Source organism: Myotis nattereri (assembly GCF_964212035.1).
Source record: "Myotis nattereri genome assembly, chromosome: 6".
NCBI classification, from domain to species: domain Eukaryota; kingdom Metazoa; phylum Chordata; class Mammalia; order Chiroptera; family Vespertilionidae; genus Myotis; species Myotis nattereri.
In genome coordinates, this window is record NC_138081.1 from 19,022,822 (window position 1) to 19,045,673 (window position 22,852).

The 22,852-nt window shown below is 41.7% G+C and overlaps 1 protein-coding gene across 1 annotated transcript in view; it reads right to left on the bottom strand.

The window, feature by feature from the left end:
- The window catches only part of TNFRSF21 (TNF receptor superfamily member 21), a 74,923-nt gene that overhangs the window by 48,403 nt on the left and 3,668 nt on the right, over positions 1–22,852 (bottom strand). The window lies entirely within an intron of this gene.

A 22,852-nucleotide genomic window follows, 5' to 3' on the forward strand; every position in this document is an offset into this window, starting at 1 on the left:
CTGCAGGCTCCTCCTCGGCCCAGGCCCTGGTCAGGGCATGTGCAGGAGGCAACCAATCGATGTGTTTCTCTTACATCAATATTTCTCTCTGTCTTTCCCTCTCTCTTCCTCTCTCTCTCTCTCTCTCTCTCTCTCTCTCTCTCTCTCTCTCTTTCTCTCTCTCTCTCTCTCTCTCTCTCTCTAAAAATCAATGGGAAAATATCCTCAGGTGAGGATTTAAAATAAATAAATAAATAAATACCTAGCGGGTGTGGCTCAGTTGGTTGGAGCATCGTCCTGTACACTGAAAGGCTGAAGGTTCAAACCCTGGTTGGGGTGCATACAGAAGGCAACTGATCAATGTTTCTCACATTGATCTCTCTCTCTCTCCCTCTCCCTCTCTCTCAAATCAATAAAAACATACCCTCAGGTGAGGATTTAAAAAATGCTATATGGAAGTCAAACATTCAAAATAAAAAAGGCAAACATCCTAATGCAAGAAGAAAATAACTTGCTGAATAGTTTATCATCCTTTCCATGACCCAATGTTACCATATCTTGATACCAGGACAAAACAATTGAGAAATAGGATGGCATGTATTCAAACTGCTACTTTCATAGCACCAGATACTCAGAGGTAACCTAGACACATGGCATGGTGTTTTCAAATGTTTCATCTATGCAAAGCTGTATGTTTCATTTGCCTGGTTTGGGGTTTTTTGTTTGTTTTACAAAACAGAGTTAGGCCCTTGACATTCTTAATATGCTTTAATCAGCAGAGTTGATGCTTTTAGATGCATACCCTATTTGTCCAGCCTCTGAAGCCCATGGCCCATAAGGCATGGACCTGCAGCCACCTAAGAACCCAAGCACAAAGCTGGCCTCAGCAAGGAATCAATAGATGTTTAAATTTAATTCATAGAAGAGAAACTTTACCTAGCTAGACAGAATTTTAAACTATCTTCCGGAAAGAAAACTTGGGAGAAAGGAAAGTATATTTGTGAAACTAAATCCTGAGGTCCTTTGGCAGGGGGTTGGGTAAGTTTAAGGATGCACGTTTAAAAAGAGCTTTGCTGCATTAATGAAGATTGAGAGGGTGCAACAAGAAAGTTTTCACTGTCTTCTACAAATTCTTCAAAATGGAGAGAGGTTGCCCATTCGGCATGGCTCAGTGATTGAGTGTCAGCCTATGAACCAGGAGGTCATGGTTCAATTTCCGGTCAGTACATATGCCAGGGTTGTGGGCTCGATCCTCAGTAGAGGGCATGCAGGAGGCAGCGATTAATGATTCTCTCTGATCATTGATGTTTCTATCTTTCTCCCTTCCTCTCTGAAATCAATAAAAATATTTTTTCAAAGAGAAATTTAATCTCAAAAAAAAATGGAGTGAGCTTATGTGTCAAGAAAATAATGGCTACCTCAACTACCAGCTATCCAGCAGGGCAAATTCCGTCTAAACTTACCTCTGTACCAGTAACCGAGAGAGTAAAACAAGAATTTCTTCAAAGTGATCAGAGTTCCTGTTTCCTTAAAACCTTGAAACATAACCCAAGATTCCATTCTCCTCTACCTCAAATTTAACTATTTGAACCAAAAGTATCAATCTTAAAGTCCTTTACCCTGTTCCTGAGCTGCCTCCAGTTAAATGACAATATTGAAAACAAATTTTCAGTTTAAAAGAATATATTCATCTTTTCTTTAATCTGAGACACACACACCCCCCGCCACCCCCCGCCCCCAAAAAAGGAGAGTAGTTGATTTTCTTGGTAAGAGACTTAACTTCATCTTGGTCTCTGGAGAAAAGTAACCTGCTTGATAATAAATTCTGTAGTAACATCCCTTTTTACTTCTGGCTTTTTTTCCCCTCCTTGTTTTTGCAAAATCAGCCCAGCCACCCTCTTCTGAACATAGTAGATGCATCAGACTGAGGAAAGAAAGCTCATTACTATTTTGTGGATCCCAAGTGCCATCTGCCAAGTACATGAAGACAAATCTTGTCCCAAGCTCCGCAACGATAAGGACCCAACCCAAGAGGTTGCAAAAGAGGCCCTGCTCTGTACTTCTCCAAGTTCCTTCCTATCTAGTTTCTAAGTGCAAAAGCCACTGTAGAGAACTGCAGTGCTCAGGAAGCCGGAAAGATGTAAACATGCTTCTAGGTCTAAGGTGAGGAATGCCACTACTGGGTTCTGCATGAGTCCCCTGATTACTGAATTACTGGAGGTCCCCCAAGCAGGATACAGAACGCACCTCCAAACCTCATTGCACCCACACGCTTCTCCACTCATTAAGTAGGTTTTCCAGTTCTTTGTTCATTTAAAAGAACTGATCAAGTTTCTAATTAAACAAACTCAGGGCTCTTTAAACTGCACCCTACTAGGTAAGCCACTTAAGATGATGGGGCTCTACAAAGGGACCATGCTACAAGAGGCAATTCCAGCTCCTACAAATACAGTGAACAGAAAACAGGCCTCGCAGCCTCACCCGGGCTGAACACTAGACCTGAACCTTGTGCACAGACTAGGTGCTGTGAAAGCATTAGACAAATGTTTCTTGAAGATCTGCTATGTGTGTATAAGAACCTTTCAAACTCTACCCCAGGCTTTACGGTGTTTACCTTCTAAGGGAAGACAGACAGAAACAACTAATTACATCAGTAATTACATAATTAGATTGAGATTACTGCTGAGAAGGAGAAATAGAGTCCGGTGAGAAGGGTTTAACAGGCACTTTGTAGCTCAGAGATACTAGAGAAATGTTTTGGAGTATCTCTGAAGGATGGAAACAGAACTTAAGTCTGAACAGGGGAGTAGAGGGGGATTTGGCAGAGGGGGTCTTCGAGCAAAAGCCTGAAGCAGAGAAGGTCAGCTCAGGAACTAAAAAACTCGTGTGGCTCTACCTCCAGATGCAACACAGTGGCCACAGTTAAACTCGGAGAGGCTCCAAAGTTTGATTCTAATCCAAAATGCAATGAGAAGTCACTGTCTGTTTATATTGGAGGTTGGTGACAGAGGCATATAATCACATTTGTGAATAAAAAAAAAAAAGTTATCTGGCTGCAGAGAGGACAGAGAAAGTGGTGTGGGAGGAGAGCAGATGAGAAAACCCACTGAGAAGGTGAAAGCCACGGGGAAGTGGGGGATGACGTGGACTGGGAAGAGGTCGTGGAAGGAGAAGGCAACAGGCATGAGAGGTCAGAGCAGCTGGATGTGGGGAATAGTTACCTATGGAAGGAGAAAGAGGAAAACGTCAATGGTTTCCAAATTGGACTCCAGATCGCACAGTACCGAACACATTTCTCAGGGCTGCCCCCGGGCCTGGAGGGTGAGTCAGGGCAAGGACAGGAGGTAGGACTCTAAGTTCCCTGCCTCAAACAATGCAGCTCTGATCTACTAATTTGCTAAGGGTTTCCAAGTAAGAATTCATTTGAAGGAATTCATTTACTCCCTCTGCGCTAGAGGGACCCCTAAGAGCTCCTCCAATCCCAAAGTTAACAGTTAAACCATCTGAGCTACAAAGCTGGAGGAACTAGTTGTTCCCGGGGCTGAAACCTTGCTGAGAGGAACAGGTGGCAATGTCCCTTCCTCTTAGGAGACATTGGATAAAAGTTCTTTTCCTAAGGCCTCAGCTGAAGACCGGTGATCTAAAACTAGCTTTTTCCACTAGCCTGGTGGCAACCCTCTGGTTTCTAAGAAAACTAAAATAACGTAAAAATCATTCCCAAAGGCAATTCAAAGGGTGAAGCAATGGGTAGTGGGGACGAAGGGGGTCAAGTTCAAAAACAATATTAAAGAATGTTCCCTATAAAACGTAAACACAGTTTAGGTGATACCTAAAAGCTACTGTTGGGGGAAACACTGGAGTCAGGAGACATGGTCACTGAGAAGTGAACACCCAGGGCTGGGTTCTACCTGGACGAGAGAGTTAATTCTCTCACTTTACAGAAGCGGGGAGACTAAATCAGAGGTTCCCCAAAGCCTCAGGCCTCAAGCGCAGCATCAAAATGGCCTGGGAAGCAGCTTTCGCAAAAATTCACAGCCTCAGTCCCATCACCTGAGATCACGTGGGTCTGCAACAGGGCCAGGAATTTGTTCTGTTTTTAAGCTTTCCAAGTGATTCTGATGTGCAACCAACTTTTGTACCCCCTGAACCAAGGGCTGAGCGCTCTGGTTTGAATCTTCTCCGATTCTGAGAAACATTTTGGAAACAGCCCGGTTTCGCTGTCAGAGCCCCTCCCTTCTCCTCTTTCCCAACCTAGCCCTTTCATTGCTTAAATATTATTCTTACTTCATCATTATTTTCATAATAAGCATTCTCATAATAATTCTAACAACTACAAGAGAGAATAAAATGTTTAAGTATCTGCTCAAATCCACCCATCCCTAGAGAAACTCACGGTTAAGTTGCGTGCACATCTTTCCAGACCCTTCGTGAGCATTTACACACAACACATGCACCCATACTTTAACCTGGCAGCTTCAGTTTCATCCAAAGGAGACAGGCCATACATAGTGTTCTCTGATTTGATTTTTGTTCATCTTCTCATACTGCATCACTGAAATCCCTCCATGTCAGAACATAGAGACAGCTTCATTCTTTAGAATGACAAGTTCTACTTCAGCAGCATGCATCTGCCTTCCTTCAGAGGTACTTCCTACTGAAGACGTTACATATAGATTGCCTCCTTGTCCTTGTCGGTGTATGCACGCATTTTCTATATTCTGTATTCCCCTCCTTCACTTCCCACACCCCAGCCATTTCTCTCTCTCTCTCGACAAATGACAGCTACAGCCACAGCCACATTGTTCTCAGGTTCTTAAGAACCACTGTTCAGGGACAAAAGAAGGCTCTGTACACCCATAACTTGGAACCTTCACTCTTCCTCCTCCCTACTAATATGACTTAGTATTAATATGATATAGAATTAACATTAACACCATATATGTTTTTCAGCCTGTGGGAGGCCCAGATCCGAAGAAGAAAGAATCGCTGGGCAAAGCTTGAGAAGACAGAAGACTAAGATCAGTTAGACCTGGTTCTTGTGCAGACCCTGCCCTAAGATCAGTTAGACCTGGTTTTACTCGCTTGTAAAATTAGCAGGTTGGACTAAGTTATAGTCAAGCCAGCCTCCGAGGTGTCGGCGATTGTCAAGTTCCACCTTCTCCCTGAAGCCGTGACATTTCCTGGTCACCCAGATCCCAAGCAGATGGGCAAACTTTTCACCCCATTTCCTGTTTCTGTTTGTCATTTAGGTGCCTAATTACATACTGTCTTGTCGTGTTTGCTGATGGCCTCATAAGTGTATGTATTTATCGTCCCATAATGATTACAAGCGGCTTGAGGCCAGGGACAACCACGGAGATGGCATTTCCTCCCTTGCTCAACCACCTCGAAATGAGGATCACCAAAACGATAAAGAAAGCATCCTCCGAGCCAGGGGTCAGCAAACTAAATCCCACACGCCACTGGTTGTAAATAGGTTTTACTGGAACCCAGACATTCATTTAGCCATTGCACATGGCTGCTTTCACGCTACAATGGCAGGGCTGGAGAACTGCAATAGAGACCATATGGCCCGCAAACTCAGAATATTTACTATCTGACCTTTTTAGGAAAAAAGTCTGCTGAGACTTCACTGATGGGTCAAAAGAAATGTCTAAAAATGCAGGGACGGGAGTCTTAGGCTTCTTGTAGAATCCAGCAATGATACTGAGTTCCTGGCTGCGTTTCTGACACCCACTCTAACTCACACACCACATCTGATATTTTCATCCCCTGCTTAAAACTCTCAATGGCTTCCCACATCACGTGACTTAGAAAGAAATGCAACATCTTTTACAGAGATAGGACATCCTCTGAAATGCCGTCCTTGCCCTCCCCTCCATCCACTTAAGTTAGGTTTCGCTGCCTCCCCTCATCCTGCTTTCCCCTATATGACTACCATAATCCTGTAGTCAGGAATTTTTCCATGGATGGTATCTTCCCCTCTGAGCCACAAGCTCCAGGAGGACAAGGATAAAGTCTATTTGACATGACTGGTTACCAAGTACCCAGTTCATGGTATACCTGACAAGGGTTTGTGGACTAAATGAATGAATGGATTCACAGACCAGGAATAACTACAAGCAGCGAAGCAACTGCGAGAAACCCCAAAAGCCTCCACTGTGTACCCAACAAAAACTCAAAAGACAAAATCATCTGGCACCAGTAAGGGCAGACAGTTTCACCTCCAAAGATCCTGAGGATATCACTCTGTTTTCACAGAATCATAACTGGCTTAAAAGCCATTATGCACATCATGGTACTTAAGAGGACAAGCAAATGTAATGACGAATTTAAAACATACTTCCTCATTTAAAAAAAAAAAGCATTACACTAATTTGATGCTTAAAATTATAAGCAGTATCATGATATTGTTTTCCTGAAGTTACTGATGTTCTATCCTACTTTAAACTTTAGTTATTTGGAAATTTTCATTTATTCGGTACATGTACTTCTGCAACCATAATGGATAACTGAGCAAATGTCAGTGCACCATCCCAAACTGTATGGGATATGGGGACACTATAAATACGTATTGAGTAGATTAAAAGGTAACAAAGCAAATTTCAAACAAACGGGGGAAACTTTCCTTGCAGTTTACAAGAATAACATACTTATGTCATTCTTGTTACCTATCAAATTGCAGCCATTTTTAATGAAAAAAAAAACTGAAAGCAGTGATAAACTTTTGTCTACTCATAATGGACAAGCAGGAAGACTTTGAGTTTAACATAGAAAAAAATTTAATGCTGCATAAAACTAGTATTTTAAGAAAAACCTATGCCCTGACCGGTTTGGCTCAGTGGATAGAGCATCGGCCTGCAGATTGAAGAAAAACCTCAGTTACTGTGGATATTATAACAAAGATAAAGCAACCAAGACCTATTCCAGAGATGGTGACTATAGAACATGCTAACGGATGATCAAAAGGCAAAAGGCCGGCAGAGCTAGGCACTCCCAGAATTTCTGACCATTTTATTTTGAGCATCACATTAAATTCGTCATAGCAAGGCTCTGACTGTTGGGACTTCTCTAGATTTGAAGGGAGAAAAAGAACGGATAAGGGCAGAGCTTCCACAAAGCACAGACAGATCCGCTCCCAGGAATGCTATATAAATTGGATTGGCGCTGGCATTTACTCCCTACTATCCTTTCTGACTTAAAAGTCTTCTGTTGCTAGGGCAAAGGCAGGGACTGTTATTAAAGCTACAAATACAGAGAAAGCCAACGCTAGAAGGTGCTGACTTTAGGACTGGAAGGAGGCAAGCTTAGGGGACACTGGGGAAAGGGGAAAAAAACTGGCAGGGCTTCACCCAGATGCTGTCTTGCCTGGAACCTGCAATGCAGAGGAGTGAGCACTCAGCATTCCGTCCATGGACCACAGACCTTCATCTCCTTCTGCCGGCTGCAACTGACATTCCTACAGGATAAGACCCTTATCTGCGTGCAAAAGCCATTTTGTTAACAAGACAATGAATGGTAAAGGTTTAGGGGAAACTCTCTCCTGTGCTTGCTGAGAATTTATAGAATCCTTACACAAACCAAAGCAACAGTAAGGACACCAGCCAGTACAGCAATTCCAGCATGAACATATAAACAAAACCCATTTTAGCCTGGGGTGTGCTAAGCAGGCCCATTCTCCCAGGTCCTAGTGGGGGATCTGGGCAAGGGACTCAGCCTGTCTGCTTCCTCATTAGTATGAGGAAGATCCTAGCAACACCTACTCTCTTAAGATGGTTTTCAGAATTAATTGTTACTACAGGTAAAGCCAGGAAGGACAAAGTGTAACACAAGTAAGTACAATGTAATGTTAATTATTTTAATTATCACTCCTTCTATTTATCATTTTACCATATTTTCGCTTCATTCTCTTGGGATTAGACAATCTTTTTAAATGCCCCAATTAAAATGCAAATATTCACTTCCTGAGAAATGTATCAAAGACTCCAGATTTTAAAAGCTCATATGCCTTACTAGGCTTGGAACATAATACAAAACAAAAAAAAATAGAGATTGTACAACAATGAAGCAAAAGACAAACCTGGGGGCATTTCAAAACATATTTAAAATATAAACTTGGGCCCTGGCCAGCATGCTCACTGGTTAGAGCATAGGCCTGCACACTTGAGGGTCTGGAGTTTGAGGTTGCTCCTCTTTTTAAAAAAAAAAAAATGTATTTTTTTTTTTATTGATTTCAGAGAGGCAACCAATCAATGTCTTTCTCTCCTTCCTCCCTTCCATCTTAAAAAAAAAAAAAAATCAATGGAAAAAGTATCCTCAGGTAAATATTAACATAATAAAACAATATATAAACTTAGTATATCTAGTAAATGAGAGAACACAAGTGAGGAGAGAGGATTTACTTATTAATAAATACACTTTACACAAATGGGGAAGAATTTCAGGAAGCATTTTCCAGAGTGAGTTTCTTTGATCTAGTCCCACAAGATGTTAATGATTCTAGGTTCTAAAACATGGGTGAACAAGCACCAGCCAGCTGCCTACTTTTTTATAGCCCAGAAACTAAAAATGCTGTTTACATTTTAAATTGTTTGGGGGCGAGGGAGGGATCAAAAGAAGAACAATATTTTTGTGACACAGGAAAATTATTTGAAATTCAAATTTCAGTGTCCATAAAATTTAGTTTTATTGGAACACAGCCATGCCCATTCTTTTAGGGATGGCTTAGGCTGCTTCAAAGTACTACAAAAGCAGAGTTGAGTAGTTTCCACACAAATAGAATGGATTTAAGGATATTAACCTAACTTTGGTGTTATTAAATATAGTATTCAAATTAGAATGTAAAAATATATGGCATACACAGATAATGAAAACTTATAACTAAAAATGTAAAGAATTAATGCAAATGAGGTTAACATAAATTTCACTCAATAGTTGGGACAGCCTGGCAGGCATGGCTTAGGGGTTGAGCATGGACCTGTGAACCAGGAGGTCACAGTTTGATTCCTGACCAGGGCACATGCCAGAGTTGCCAGCTCGATCCCCAGTGTGGGGTGTGCAGGAGGCAGCCGATCAATAATTCTCTCTCATCATTGATGCTTCTACCTCTCTCTCTCCCTCTCCCTTCCTCTATGAAATCAATAAATGTATATTTTAAAAATATAGTCGGGACAGAGGGCAACGTGAGTAAAGGTAATTACCACATGGGTAAGTTATGACATCCCTTGAAACTACTGGAATGCAAATTTGTGCAGCATAACTAGATTAAAGTGATTAGCTCCAATGCTGGCAGGCTTGTGGGGTAAAAGGCACATTAATAGGTTGCTGGTGGCACTTTAATCCAATCTTTCCAGACAATCTGGACATATGCAGCAAGAACCATAAAACTGTTCACTTGTTTCCCGTGACCCAGTAATTCCACTTTGGGGAATACACCTCAAATACCTCTCACTTTTGGGAACAGCCCAAAAAGAAGAAGAGCAATTGGTTTGCACACAGACAACTCATTAGTGCTGCTTGCTTGCAGCAGGAGAACAATGACAGCAATCCAAGTGTCCAACAAAAGTAGGATGGCTCAACGCACCGCCAACCAGAGAGGCAGCTATTAGAAACGGTAGGCATGAAGGCTTGAACTGACACGATCATGGGTACTTCGAACTTACTAACACCAATCCAAACTCTGGGTTCCCCAATCCCACCCACTCCTACCCCTTATTTCCCTTCAAAGTAATCAGACCACCACAGACTCAACTAAATGACTGCTTTCCTTCCACTCCTCCTACCCCCATATATCACCATCAGTAAACTCTCCCCAAAATCTTTGAAATCATCTGTTAATCCCCATCGTCACTGACACCACCCCAGAACGGTCCTCTCTCCCCTGCACAGCGAAAGATTCCAACTGGTCTCTTGCTTCTATGCTTCCCTCTCTAAGCCATTCTCCATGGAGCTGCCAGAGTGATCTTTAAAAAAATCTACCGGTAATTCAAGACACATTGTAACTCTGCTTCCCACTGTACTCCGGGTGATAGCCTGACACTTTCACACCTTTAAAAAGGTCTTGTATGATCTGGCCCGACTACCTCAACCTCAGTCCACGTGCCCTTTGCCCCTTTTTGCTGAACACCAACCATATCAGCCTTCTTTCTATTCTTTGAACATGCAGACTCTTTCTTACCTCTGGGCCATTCCACATCCTGTTCCCTCTTTCCAACATACTCTTCCTTCCGTTCTTGAAGGCTTGTCCTTCTTTTATCTTCCTTGATAAACTATGAACTCCAAGAGGAAAGGACCATAAATAGCCTTTTACTATCACATACCCAGAGTCTAGCAATGCGACATTTAACAGAAGCACCATATAAACATTTGTTAAATATATGAAAACTAGAAATATGTCGCTAAGATAACAGAAAATAGCTACACAAGCAAACACACATTAATTTTAGGTATATGTAAATGAAGAAAAGCAGAACACAAGCAAATACATACACATTAGTTTTAACTAGATGTAAATGTTTGTACAGTCAGAGAACAGAAATGAATTGGGAAGACGCATAAAGAGAATTCCATACCCGTTCTTCTAGTCTGCTTTGTAGCTCTCAGTAGTGAGATATAGTTCAAGTTCCAACTGCCCTCTAACTTGTCTAGAATGAAGTTAATTTTTGTTGTTTTACTTTGTATTAATCCTCACCCGAGGATATTTTTCCATTGACTTTTAGAGAGAGTGGAAGAGACGGGTAGAGACAGAGAGAAACAATGATATGAGGGAGGCGCATCGACTGGGTTGCCTCCCACACGAGCCCGGACCAGAGCCGGGAATCAACCTGCAACTGAGGTACGAGTTACGTGCCCTTGACCAGAATCAAGCTTGGGACTCTTCAGTCCGAGGGCGGACACTCTCTCCACTGAGCCAAACCAGCTAGGGCTAGAATGAAGTTAGTTTAGAGCAAGATCCTTCTGGAATTCATTCATCATTTATTGCTTAACTACTAGGTGTCATGGCACTGAACCAGAAGCACAAAGATGAATAGCACATTGTCGTCTTTGAGAAGTTGAAATGGAATCGCAGCCTTGGCCCTGAAGACTCCAAATGAGGCAAGAAGCACACCCAAACCCTGTCTGATCTGGTATTTTTCCTGGACCCGGTTTTAACACAAGATTTAAACCCAAAAGGAGAGAGAGAAGCCCTGGACTTCTAGAATTAAGGGAAGAGCAAGGCATGACTAATAACCAGTTAAATTATTCTGGAAGCCTGTCACCATTTGCCTTTGAAGCTTTTCCCCCTTTCTCAACCCTCCCGCCTCTCCTCATCCTGATTAAACAAACTTACCTGGCCACACTGAGAATGACATCAGATAATGGTCTTGTCTCAAAGGTTCTCGGGAAGACCAGAACTCCAACCTCTTTCCCAGAATCGGTGATTACATTTCCTCTCACCCTTTGCCTTTAGTCTACTCAGTATCTGCAATCTATGAAGTGATATGCTTGAACGCTTGCTATGGGAGCGCGCTACCAGGGAAGTCTGATAAACCTCACACAATCATGGAGTTAAAGCAGTTTTTCAGAGACCTGAATAGTTAACAAAGGAAATGCTAACAACCGATGATGCAAACTCATGCACTAATCCTATACAAATAATCAGGTTGGCGGCAAAGAAAACCTAAAAGGTCTTTAATTTCTCAGGATAAGTGAGTTGAAACCACACTGCTAAGCAGAACCCATGTCACTCTGTTACTCACTAAGCAAATATTTTTCAAAATGACCCAAGTAGCAGGAAAGCAAAGTATCCATTCCCTATTTATAACATTTCAGTCTGCAAGCGTATCTTTCCACCTTACCATGGCACCACTGCCCGTCACAGTCACACCATAGGAGAATGCTTGCCAATGACTCCACGCCCTCGCCTTTCAACCCACACACACAGGTTGTTCATGCTTTATAATCGGCTGTTTGGGCTAAAATTCCAAGTGCCATCCTAGAGCAGAAGTGCTCTTTGGATGGCAAGAGAATGTTCAACTCTCGAGTAAAACCATTCCCTTAACAGAAAACAAAATTCCAGTAAATTAAGGTTACTCATCCCCTACCCGCAATTTGGCAGAAACGGCCGTGTGTATGCCGCCACAGTGGCCTAGATTTGAGTCCTCTGTTTAGCAGTTGCCAACTGCTTCACTCTAACCTCTCTTACATCTCATTCCTTATGTGTAAAAGGGGGCTAATAACATACCCCATGGATGTGTAAGATTAACTGAGATCATTTTTAAAAGGTATTCAACGGTAAGCTATTCAATAGTAACTACTCATGAATAGGAGCTAGTAATATCAACATCAATGATTAACAGGAAAAGCCACCATATTCCTCCCCTCTGAGTTATCAGTGCTAAAGCCCTCTTGAATCCACAGCCGCTTGTTCTCTTTTGATTCCAGGACTCATGGCCTCACTCCTTTCTCCTAAATCCATTCCAGTCGTCTTCCTCCTCCCAAAACAGTTCTGCAAATGGCTCCAAGTGACTGAGCCACCAGGCAATTCTGGTGGCAGAAGAGCAAATGGAAAATTATAGAAAGATCAGATAATGAGCTTTGTTAGGACTTAGCTTCCTAAGCCCCCTCTCCTGCTTTTTTTTTTTTCTTTAAAACAAACCCTTGCCCTGACCAGTTTGGCTCAGTGGATAGAGCGTCAGCCTGCAGACTCAAGGGTCCCAGGTTCGATTCCGGTCAAGGGTATGTACCTTGGTTGTGGGCACATCCCCAGGAGGGTGTGTGTAGGAGGCAGCTGATCGATGTTTCTCTCTCATCGATGTTTCTAACTCTCTATCCCTCTCCCTTCCTCTCTGTAAAAAAATCAATAAAATATATTTTAAAAAAATAAAAAATAAAAAAATCAATAAAATATATTTTTTAAAAAAATAAAAATAAAAAATAAAACAAACCCTTAGACATAATTTTCAAATATTCTAAAGAGAAGATGGGGCTATCGCTCAGCACCCTCACTACCCACCCACACCCTGCCCAGGCCTGCCCTCTCTGAGATCCCTCTGAGCATAACTTTCCCACCACTGCAAACATCTGTCAACCTCCAAAACCAGGATGTTGACATGTGAAAACGAAAAATTTAGATAGCCAGAATCTAGGGAGAAAGAACCACTCCCGCAGCTTTTACCACCCCTCGAAAAAGTGAGATCACCACTCTGAATCAACAGCCTAACACCCGTGAGCCCCACCTCCCTCAGCCCCAAGTCCAGCACACACGGACATCTGCCAGGTTCCTCCCAGATTATGACCTCTGCCCAGCTCCTCTTGGATTCAGGCTGCAAATGGGAGGTGGTAGGAAAGCCAGGTGGCAGCATTCAAGCCAATTTAGGATTCCTGTTTATTTTCGGTATTTGACAAATACAAACACTGGGGCAAGGCCAGTGTTTATTCACGATCTCACCCCTATTCCTAAAGAATCAGAGCTCAGCAGCTGCTCCTCCAGCAGCCGCAAAGCCCAGCGTCCAGCTAACGCTAAATGGAGATTCAATTTGGGGACCCTGTTGACTCCTCTGATGGCTCGTTTTCATTCTGTCAAACAGACTTATCTGTGCCTGATGGTCCAGACCGCGTCTGCTCCAAATGGTCATGGACACATGCCCAGAGGCAGTGAGGCCACAGGGTTCTTCCTGCCATAGAAGAGAAGCACCTGAATGTGCCAGGAAATTGCCAGTGACCTGGCACCACCAGAATTTGCCTGACGTGCTTGGGGTTAGAGGGCCAGCAGAGTATTATTGCTTACTGGACTATGAGCTTCGAAGTATCCATAATGAAAAGTCACTTAGGGGGGTGGAGGGGTTGGAGGTGGAAGAAGGCATAGAGGGGATAAATGGCGATGGAAAAAATAAAATAATAAAATAAAAACAAAAAGAAAGAGAAGTCACTTAGTTCGAGTCTGATGATGTATCTGACCATTTCCCATATGAAAAAAACTAATTTAATAAAGTTTACTTAAGCCAGTTAATTATAGTTCACATGCTTTATAAAGGGCCAGCTGAGTGCAACACCAACTTGCAATTTGCCTACAGAGTCTCCAAAGAGGCTTTATGTCTCACCTTCACGGACTGAATCAAGTGTAAAGTTCAAGTGTGATGTCTCCGCCTTCTGATCTATGATGCAGAAAGTACACACATGACCAGCAGCTCACACCTACTTGCCCTTATCCAAAAAGGATGTACCCGGAGAAAGGGGCCTTCTGCAAACTGTCCTGGGAAACATGGCATAACCATGCTTAACAAATCGGGCTATTTGATAGACTTCATCCTTAACTCCAGATTGAACCACACTAACATATGCAATGTACCCAACTGGTAGATCTCTGCCTACTTAGTCTCGGGGTTTTTCTCAGTTTAGGTTAGTACACATTACATTAACAAGGGACTTTTTTTCTTGCTGATTTTAGTTTGCTTATGTATTTTATTTACACTGGAGGTCTGCTTTTCTTTTGGACGGGACCCGAGGCAGATTCATTCATATGCCTTTAGAAACAGTTGGGATAAAAAAGCAAGTTGATCACGTTCTATACATTTGACAACAGGGATGGAGATCCCTGGGGTCAGTCCAAGTCCTGCATTCCAGGCCAGGCCTGCCTCACCCCTTCTGCTGACTAGAAGCCACTTTCCCTGCGGAGGCTAATGTATGTCCTTCTGAAACTTGGCAGAATTTTCTTCCTCTGACTTGCAGACTAACAGCCAAATTTACTTCTGGTTTTTAAAGATTTTAGCATCAATCACATCATGTGCTTTGTTTTTTGTACATTCATCTGCTGGTTCCATTCAAGAGAGTGAAATCCACCCTCACAACTAATGGCCATGCACACTCTATGTACCATACAAACTGTACGTACGGACACGATCCAAATCCTTGCTCATCCCCAGTTCCCACTGCCTCTCGCAGAGAACATGTTCAACGTAGGCTTATTGACATGAAAAATAAGTTGTGTTCCCAATCTAGGCTGGTTTTTCCTCTCCAGGTTGGTTTCCCTTCCAGTTTTCACAGTCTAGGATTCTGGAGTTAAGGTTCACAAAAAGGAAAAAATCTTTTGGATATGATATCAGCTCTGATTCAAATTTCTACCTGAATGTGCCACCAAGTCCAAGTCAAGACTTCAGCCCCCACCCCCCAGACCACTCCATGCCTGCCTAGTCAAACAGCCAAAGTCAAGTGCCAAGATGGTGATAATTAAACTTGATAAACGAAGGTCGGGAGCTAGACATTTAGTCACAACGACCGTGACAAACGCTAATACTTGGCGCTTTCTAGGCTAGCACACAGCTGAACAGGCTCTTACAGCAAATGTCCCTCTATCTGGAATTCATGATGCATGCAGAACAGTGCTTTCCAAAATTTCAGACCTCATTTCCTTGTCAATTATGGCTCCCTTCTCTTCAGACTGCCCACTGCCAACATTCTATCGTCCCGTCAAAGCCAGTTCCCTGAGGGCAAAAGATATCTCTGAATGTGTTGTTTCATAGGAGGCAAGCTCTTCTAGGGCATTCCTTAACACTAGTACACACCCAAAGGTCTCACTTATCTTCTCCACCAGCTTTTGGCGTGGAACACATCATATTTTGTCTTTCAGTTTATGGTTGACTTTCCAATATCATGCAGACACAATTCATCAGAAGCAAAAGTGCAAGCGGCAAGAACATCTCCTTCCAAAGACGCTCATGTAATTTTCATTAATGTTTTGCAACAAATCAAACCACCAGTCTCAACTTTCCCCCAGTGAGCCTTCTTTGTTGTTACATTTCACCATCTAGAAATTTGGAGTTATGAAATAGAGTGGCACAGGACTGGGGGTTCCAGCAGTCCTGGGGTCCAGCCCCAGTGCCATCACTTGTGAGCTGTGTGGATCAGCACAAACCAATGAAGTTTTTGCCGCCTCATTTTCTCACCTATAAAAGAGAGAATAGCACAGGCTCCACAGAAATGTCGAAAGTAAATAAAATACTGTATATAAAGCACCTAACACAGCATACTTTTTATATATAATCATGACATAACATAGTAAAAAGCTAGGAAAATTCCAGGACAAGTGGAATAGGGAAACTAAGACAGTTAAACAGCAGTTTGCAGCCACCTAGGAAATCTTATGCTCCCTAAACCAAAAATACCTAAAAGTAAATGGTTTGCACATCTCCTCCCAAACCAGAGGGGTAAATAGCTAAATCACCCTACTCAGGGAGAGATGTAACAAAAACCCAATTAAGGTTCATTTGCCAACCCCATCAAGGACAGACAAATGAAGAGAATAAATCTCATTTTGGTACATCAGTATAAAGCTGATGAATATTCTATTGACCCTCTCCTAAGATCTCCCCTAAATATCCAGCCTTTAAAACCCCTGAAAACAAAGATCCCAGGGTGCTCTCCCTCCAGGGAGCCTACCAGTGCCATTCCCTTCTCCCTCTCATTCCCCACAGGAATGCATCTCCTAAACTCCAAGGAACCTCACTAGACTTGCAACCAGGGGAGCAATGGGCAGCGACAGCTCATCCCAGGCTAACCCCCTGACCCTGTCTCCAAGGCCCCCTTTTCTCTGACGTCCAGTGAGCCAAAGCTGCCCAGGCTAGGCTCTCCTGTTGCTTCTTCTACGCCCTTCCTTGTTTCATTGCCCTAAGTGTATTTTTTCCTATGAACAATAAATTCTTGCTTGCTTTTCTACACCAAGGTCTCACTATCTCATCAGTAACAATCCTCAGTTTATTTTGTTCATTAGATTCCAGGTATGAATCAGATCATGCGATACTTGTCTTTCCCTGACTGGCTTATTTGACTGGGTATAATACTCTTCAGATCCCTCCATGCTGTCTCAAAGGGTAAGAAATCTTTCTTTTTTTACTGCTGCATAGTATTCCATGGTTTAAATGTACCACTGCTTTTTTATCAACTTGTCTACTGATGGGCACCTGGGCTGTTTCCAGATCTTAGCTATTGTAAATTGTGCTGATATGAACATAGGGGTGCATACATTCTTTCTGATTGGTGTTTTGGGTCTCTTAGGATGTATTACTAAAAGTGGGATCACTGGGTCAAATGGCAATTCCATATATACCTTTTTGTGAAAATTCCGTACTGTTTTCCAGAATGGCTGCACCAATCTGCATTTCCACCAGCTGTGTACTACATCCTCTTTTCTCCACATCCTCGCCAGCACTTGTCATTCGTTGATGGTAACCATGCTGACAGGTGTGAGGCAATACCTCATTGTCCTTTTAATTTGCATCTATCAAATAATCAGTGACTTGAGCATTTTTTCATGTCTCTTGGCCATCTATAAGTCTGCTTTGAAAAAATGTCTATTTAGGTCCTTTGCCCATTTTTTAATTGGATTGTTTGTCTTCCTTTTGTTAAGCTGTATGAGTTCCTTATATATTTTGGATATTAACCATTTATCAGATGTATCATTGCAAATATGTCCTCCCATACAGTGGGCACTCTTTTCAATTTGTTGATGGTTTCTTTGCTGTACAGAAGCTTTTTATTTTGATACTAGAGGCCCAGTGCATGAAAATTCATGCACTCGGGTGGGGGGGGGGGGGGGGAGGAAGTCCCTCAGCCCAGCCTGTGCCCTCTCGCAATCCAGGACCACTTGGGGGATGTCCACCTGCCAACTTAGGCCCACTCCCGAGGGAATCAGGCCTAAGTTGTCCGTCAGACATCCTTAGCACTGCTGTAGAGGCGGGAGATGCTCCCACCACTGCTGCTGCGCTCACAGCTATCAGCCCAGCTTGTGGCTGAGTGGAGCTCCCCCTGTGGGAGCACACTGACCACCAGCGGGAAGCTACTGCATTGAGCATCTACCCCCTGGTGGTCAGTGCGCATCATAGCGACCAGTCATTCTGTTAGGGTCAATTTGCATATTACCCTTTTATTATATAGGATAGTCCCACTTATTTTCTCCTTAGTTTACTTCGCCCTAGGAGATGTATCCATAAACATTTTGCTACAAGAGATGTCTGAGATTTTGCTGCCTATGGTTTCTTCTAAGATTTTTATGGTTTCACAACTTACATTTGTCTTTTATCCATTTTGAGTTTATTCTTGTGTATGGTGTAAGTTGGTGGTCTAGTTTCAAATTTGGCATGTATCTGTCCAATTTCCCAACAGTATCTATTAAAGAGAGTATCTTGACTCCACTGTATGTTCTTGCCTCCTTTGTCAAATATTAACTGAGCATAATGACTTGGGTCAATTTCTGGGGTCTGTGTTCTGTTCCATTAATCTACATGCCTGTTCTTGTGCCAGTACCAGGCTATTTTTATTATGGTGGCTTTGTAGTATAACTTGATATCTGGTATTGTGATCCTCTGACCTTATTCTTCTTTCTCCAGATTGTTGTGACTATCTGGGGTCTTTTGTGGTTCCATTAAATTTTTGGAATGTTTGTTCTAGATCTGTGAAATATACTGCTGGTATTTTAATAAGGGTTGCATTGAATCTATAGATTGCTTTGGGTAGTATGGAAATTTTAATGCTATTAATTCTACCAATCCATGAACACAGTATATTTTTTCACTTGTTTATATCTTCCTCCAAGTCTTTTTTCAATGTCCTGCAGTTTTCCTAGTACAAGTCTTTTACCTCCTCGGTTAAGTTTATTCCTAAGTATCTTAAATTTTTTTGTTGCAATGGTAAATGGTATTGTTGGTTTAGTTTTTCTTTCTGAGAATTCATTATTGGTGTATGAAAAAAGCCATCGTTTTTTGGGTGTTAATTTTGTATGCCACTACATGGCCAAATTCATTTATTAAATTTAGTAGTTTTGGGTGGAGCCTCAGTGTTTTCTATGTATATCATGTCATCTGCAAATAATGAGTTTTACTTCCTCCTTTCCAATTTGGATTTCTTTTATTTCTTCTTCTTGTCTGATCACTGTGGCTAGGACTTCCAGTACATGTTGAATAAAAGTGTTGAAAGTGGACAACCCTGTCTTGTTTCTGTTCTTAGGGGAAATGGTTTTAGTTTTTGCCAATTGAGTAAGATGTTGGCTGTAGGTTTGTCACATGTGGCCTTTATTATATTGAGATATGATCCCTCTATTCCCACTTTGCTGAGTTTTTATCAAAAATGGATGTTGGAATGTGTTGAATATTTTTTCTGCATGTATTGATATGATCATATTTTTTCTCTTTCAATTTGTTTGAGTATATCACATTTATTGATTGGTGACTATTGTACCAGCTTTGCATCCCTGAAATAAATCCCACTTGGTCATGGTGTATGATCTCTTTAACATATTGGTGGATCCCATTTGCTAATATTTTGTTGAGGATTGTTCATCAGGGATATTGGCCTGTAATTCTCTTTCTTTGTAGTGTTTTTATCTGGTTTTGGAATTAAGATAATACTGGCCTTGTAAAGAGAGCTTATAAGTCTTCCCTCCTATTTAATTTTTGGGAGTAGTTTGAGAAGGATGGGTGTTAGGTCTTCTTTGTTTGGTAAAATTCACCTGGGAAGCCATTCAGTTCAGGATTTTTGTTTACTGGGAGATTGTTTATTACTGCTTCTATTTCATTAGTTGTTACCAGTCTACTCCAGTTTTCTGACTCCTCCTGATTCAGTTTTGAAAGACTGTGTGCTTCTAGGAATTTGTCCATTTTACCCAGACTGTTCAATTTGTTGGCACATAGTTGTTCATAATATTTTCTTACAATCCTTTGTCTTTCTATGATGTCAGTTGTTACTTCCCCTCTTTCATTTCTGATTTTATTTCAATCCTCTCTGTTTTTCTTTATGAGTCTGGCTAACAGTTCACCAATCTTGATTATCTTTTTGAAGAACCAGCTCTTGATTTCATTGATTTTTTGCAATGTTTTTTAAAGTTTCTATGTCATTTATTTTTTCTCTAAACTTTATTTATTTCATTCCTTCTACTTCAGCGGTTCTCAACCTGTGGGTCGTGACCCCTTTGGGGGTCGAACAACCCTTTCACAGGGGTCGTCTAAGACCATCAGAAAACACATATATAATTACACAGTTTTTGTGACTAACCACTATGCTTTAATTATGTTCAATTTGTAACAATGAAAATACATCCTGCATATCAGATATTTAGATTACAATTCATAACAGTAGCAAAATTACAGTTAGGAAGTAGCAATGAAAATAATTTTAGGTTTGGGGATCACCACAACATGAGGAACTGTATTAAAGGGTCGTGGCATTAGGAAGGTTGAGAACCACTGTTCTACTTACTCTGGGTTTTTCTTGTTGTTCTCTTTCTAATTATTTAAGTTGTAGGGTTAAATAGTTTATTATTAATTTTTCTTGTTTTTTGAGGTAGGCCTGTAGTGCTAGGAACTTCCCTCTCAGGACTGCTTTTGCTGTGTCCCAGAGATTTTGGGTTGTTGTGTGTTCATTTCCATTTGTTTCCAGGAAGTTTTTTATTTAATTCTTGATCTCCTTGATAATCCATTCATTGTTTATTAACATGCTGCTTAGCCTCCATGTGTTTGAATGTTTTTGACTGTGTTTACTGTAGTTGATTTCTAATTTAATTCCACTGTTATTTGAGAAGATGCTTGATATGTTTTCAATCTTCTTGAACTTGTAGAGATTTGCTTTGTGTCCTAGCATGTCCTCTATCTTTGAGAATGATCCATGTGCACTTGAGAAGAATGTATATTCTTCAGCTTTGGGGTGAAATGTTCCATAAATGTCAATCAAATTTATCTGATCCAGTGTATTGTTTAGAGTCACTGTTTCCTTGTTAAGTTTCTGTCTGGTAGGTCTATCCAGTGAGGGCAGTGGGGGTGTTAAAGTATTACACTATGACTGTATTGCTGTAGATCTCTCCTTTAAAACCCTTTATATTTAGGTGCTGCTATATTGGATACATATGTTTACCAGGATTGTATCCTCTTGTTGTATCTATCCCTTTAGTATTCTGTAGTGACCTTTGTTGTCTCTTGCAATGGCCTTCATTTTGAAATCTATTTTGTCAGATAAGAGTATTGCTACTGGGCTTTTTTTTTTTTTTTCCATTTGCATGGATATTTTTTTAATCCCTTCATTTCACTCTCATCTGGTGTGAGTCTTTTGCTCTGAGGTGGCTTTTTTGTAGACAGCATATAATTGGGTCATATTTTTTTATTCATTCAGCTACCCTATATGTTTTGCTTGGAGCATTTAACCCATTTAAATTTAAGGTTATTATTCATAGGTACTTATTTATTGCCATTATAATTCTGTATTCCTAGGTATTTTTTCTCTCTCTGTTTCTTTTTCTCATTACAGCAGTACCATTAGCATTTCTTGCAGTGCTGATTTGATGGTGATAAACTCCTTAGCCTTTTGTGTCTGGGAAGCTCTTTATTTCGCCATTTATTTTTAATGATAGCCTTGTTAGATATAGTAATCTTGGTTTCAGATCCTTGCTATTCATTAAATTGAATACTTCATGCTATTCCCTTCTGGCCTGTAGAGTTTCTGATGAAAAATCAGCTGTCAGCCTTATGGGAGCTCCTCTGTAGCTAGTAAATTACTTTTCTCTCTTTGTCTTTAATTTTTGGCATTTTAATTATGATGTGTCTGGGAGTGGGTGTGTTTGGGTTCTTCTTGCTTGGGACTCTCTGTGCCTCCTGAACTTGTGTAACTTTCTCCTTCACCAGGTTAGGGAAGTTTTCTGCCATTATTTCGTCACATTCTCTATCCCTTGCTTTCTTCTCCTTCTCTCCCTCCTATTATGTGAATATTGTTACATTTCCTGTTGTCCCACAGCTCCCTTAAGCTGCCCTCCTATTTAGTTGTTTTTTATTTTTGGTTCTCTGATTGAGTGGGTTTTTTTCCTCCTGTCTTCTAATTCACTAATCTGATCTTCGACTTCCCCTAATCTGCTGTGTATTCCTTCCAATGTGTTCTTTATTAGTGCTATGTCATTATTTATTTCTGACTTTTTTTCATGGTTACTATATATCTTCTCATACTGTTGAGTATCTTTGCCATCATTATTCTGAGCTCTATAGCTGAAATTTTTTATCTCCATTTCCTTTAGCTTTTCTTCTGGAGAATTCTCTTATTCTTTCATTTGGGAGTTGTTATTCAGGCTGGATTAGCCTCAGGCTATTGACTACAGGGCGGGGCAAGAGGTCTTCCATTTTGGCTGACCGTTTGGGTTTGTGTCGATGTGTTAGGTAGAACTGCTATAACTCCCAATCTCTAGAGCAGGACAATGTCAGACGCTGTTTGTTACTGACCCTGAGGACCCTGTTTGGACCTAGCAGCAACCCATAGCTTGTGGTTCCTTCTGCTGGGGCTGGGTGTCTTTGGAAAGGACCAAGATGTGCACCAGTGTCTGCTTTTCCTAGCCCAGAGCCCCAAAGGAGATCAGGCAAAGTCTCAAAGCCTCCAGAGATCTCCCTCTGCCTGCAGTCTGATTGTATTCAGGCTGGATTAGCCTCAGGCTATTGACCACAGGGTGGGGCAAGAGGTCTTCCAGCATGCAAAAACCACCTGGACAGCAAAGGTCCATGGAGAAAAATGTCCTCTGCAGCGTAAGGGAATGACTCAGCATAGAAAACCAGGGTGGCTACCCTCCAAAGCCCCCAACCCTGGACTCTCCTCACACAGCTCCAGTCCACTCTGCCCTCCCTCTGGCGGAGCCAAAGGTGAGTGGCTGCATACACAATTTTGTGCTTTGGCCCTTTAAGAGGGTGCCTGCATTTCCAGCCATCTCTTGCTGGCAGACAGCAACCCTGCTGCTTTTCACAGCCACATGTTTTGTGGGCACCTTTCCCAGTTCTGGCTCTCTGGGCTGGGGAGCCCAGCTTGGGTTTTTAGATCCCAGAGTTCTCAGAGGGGCCCCCCACGGCTGAGATATCTCTCCGGACCTTCAGCTGCTGTC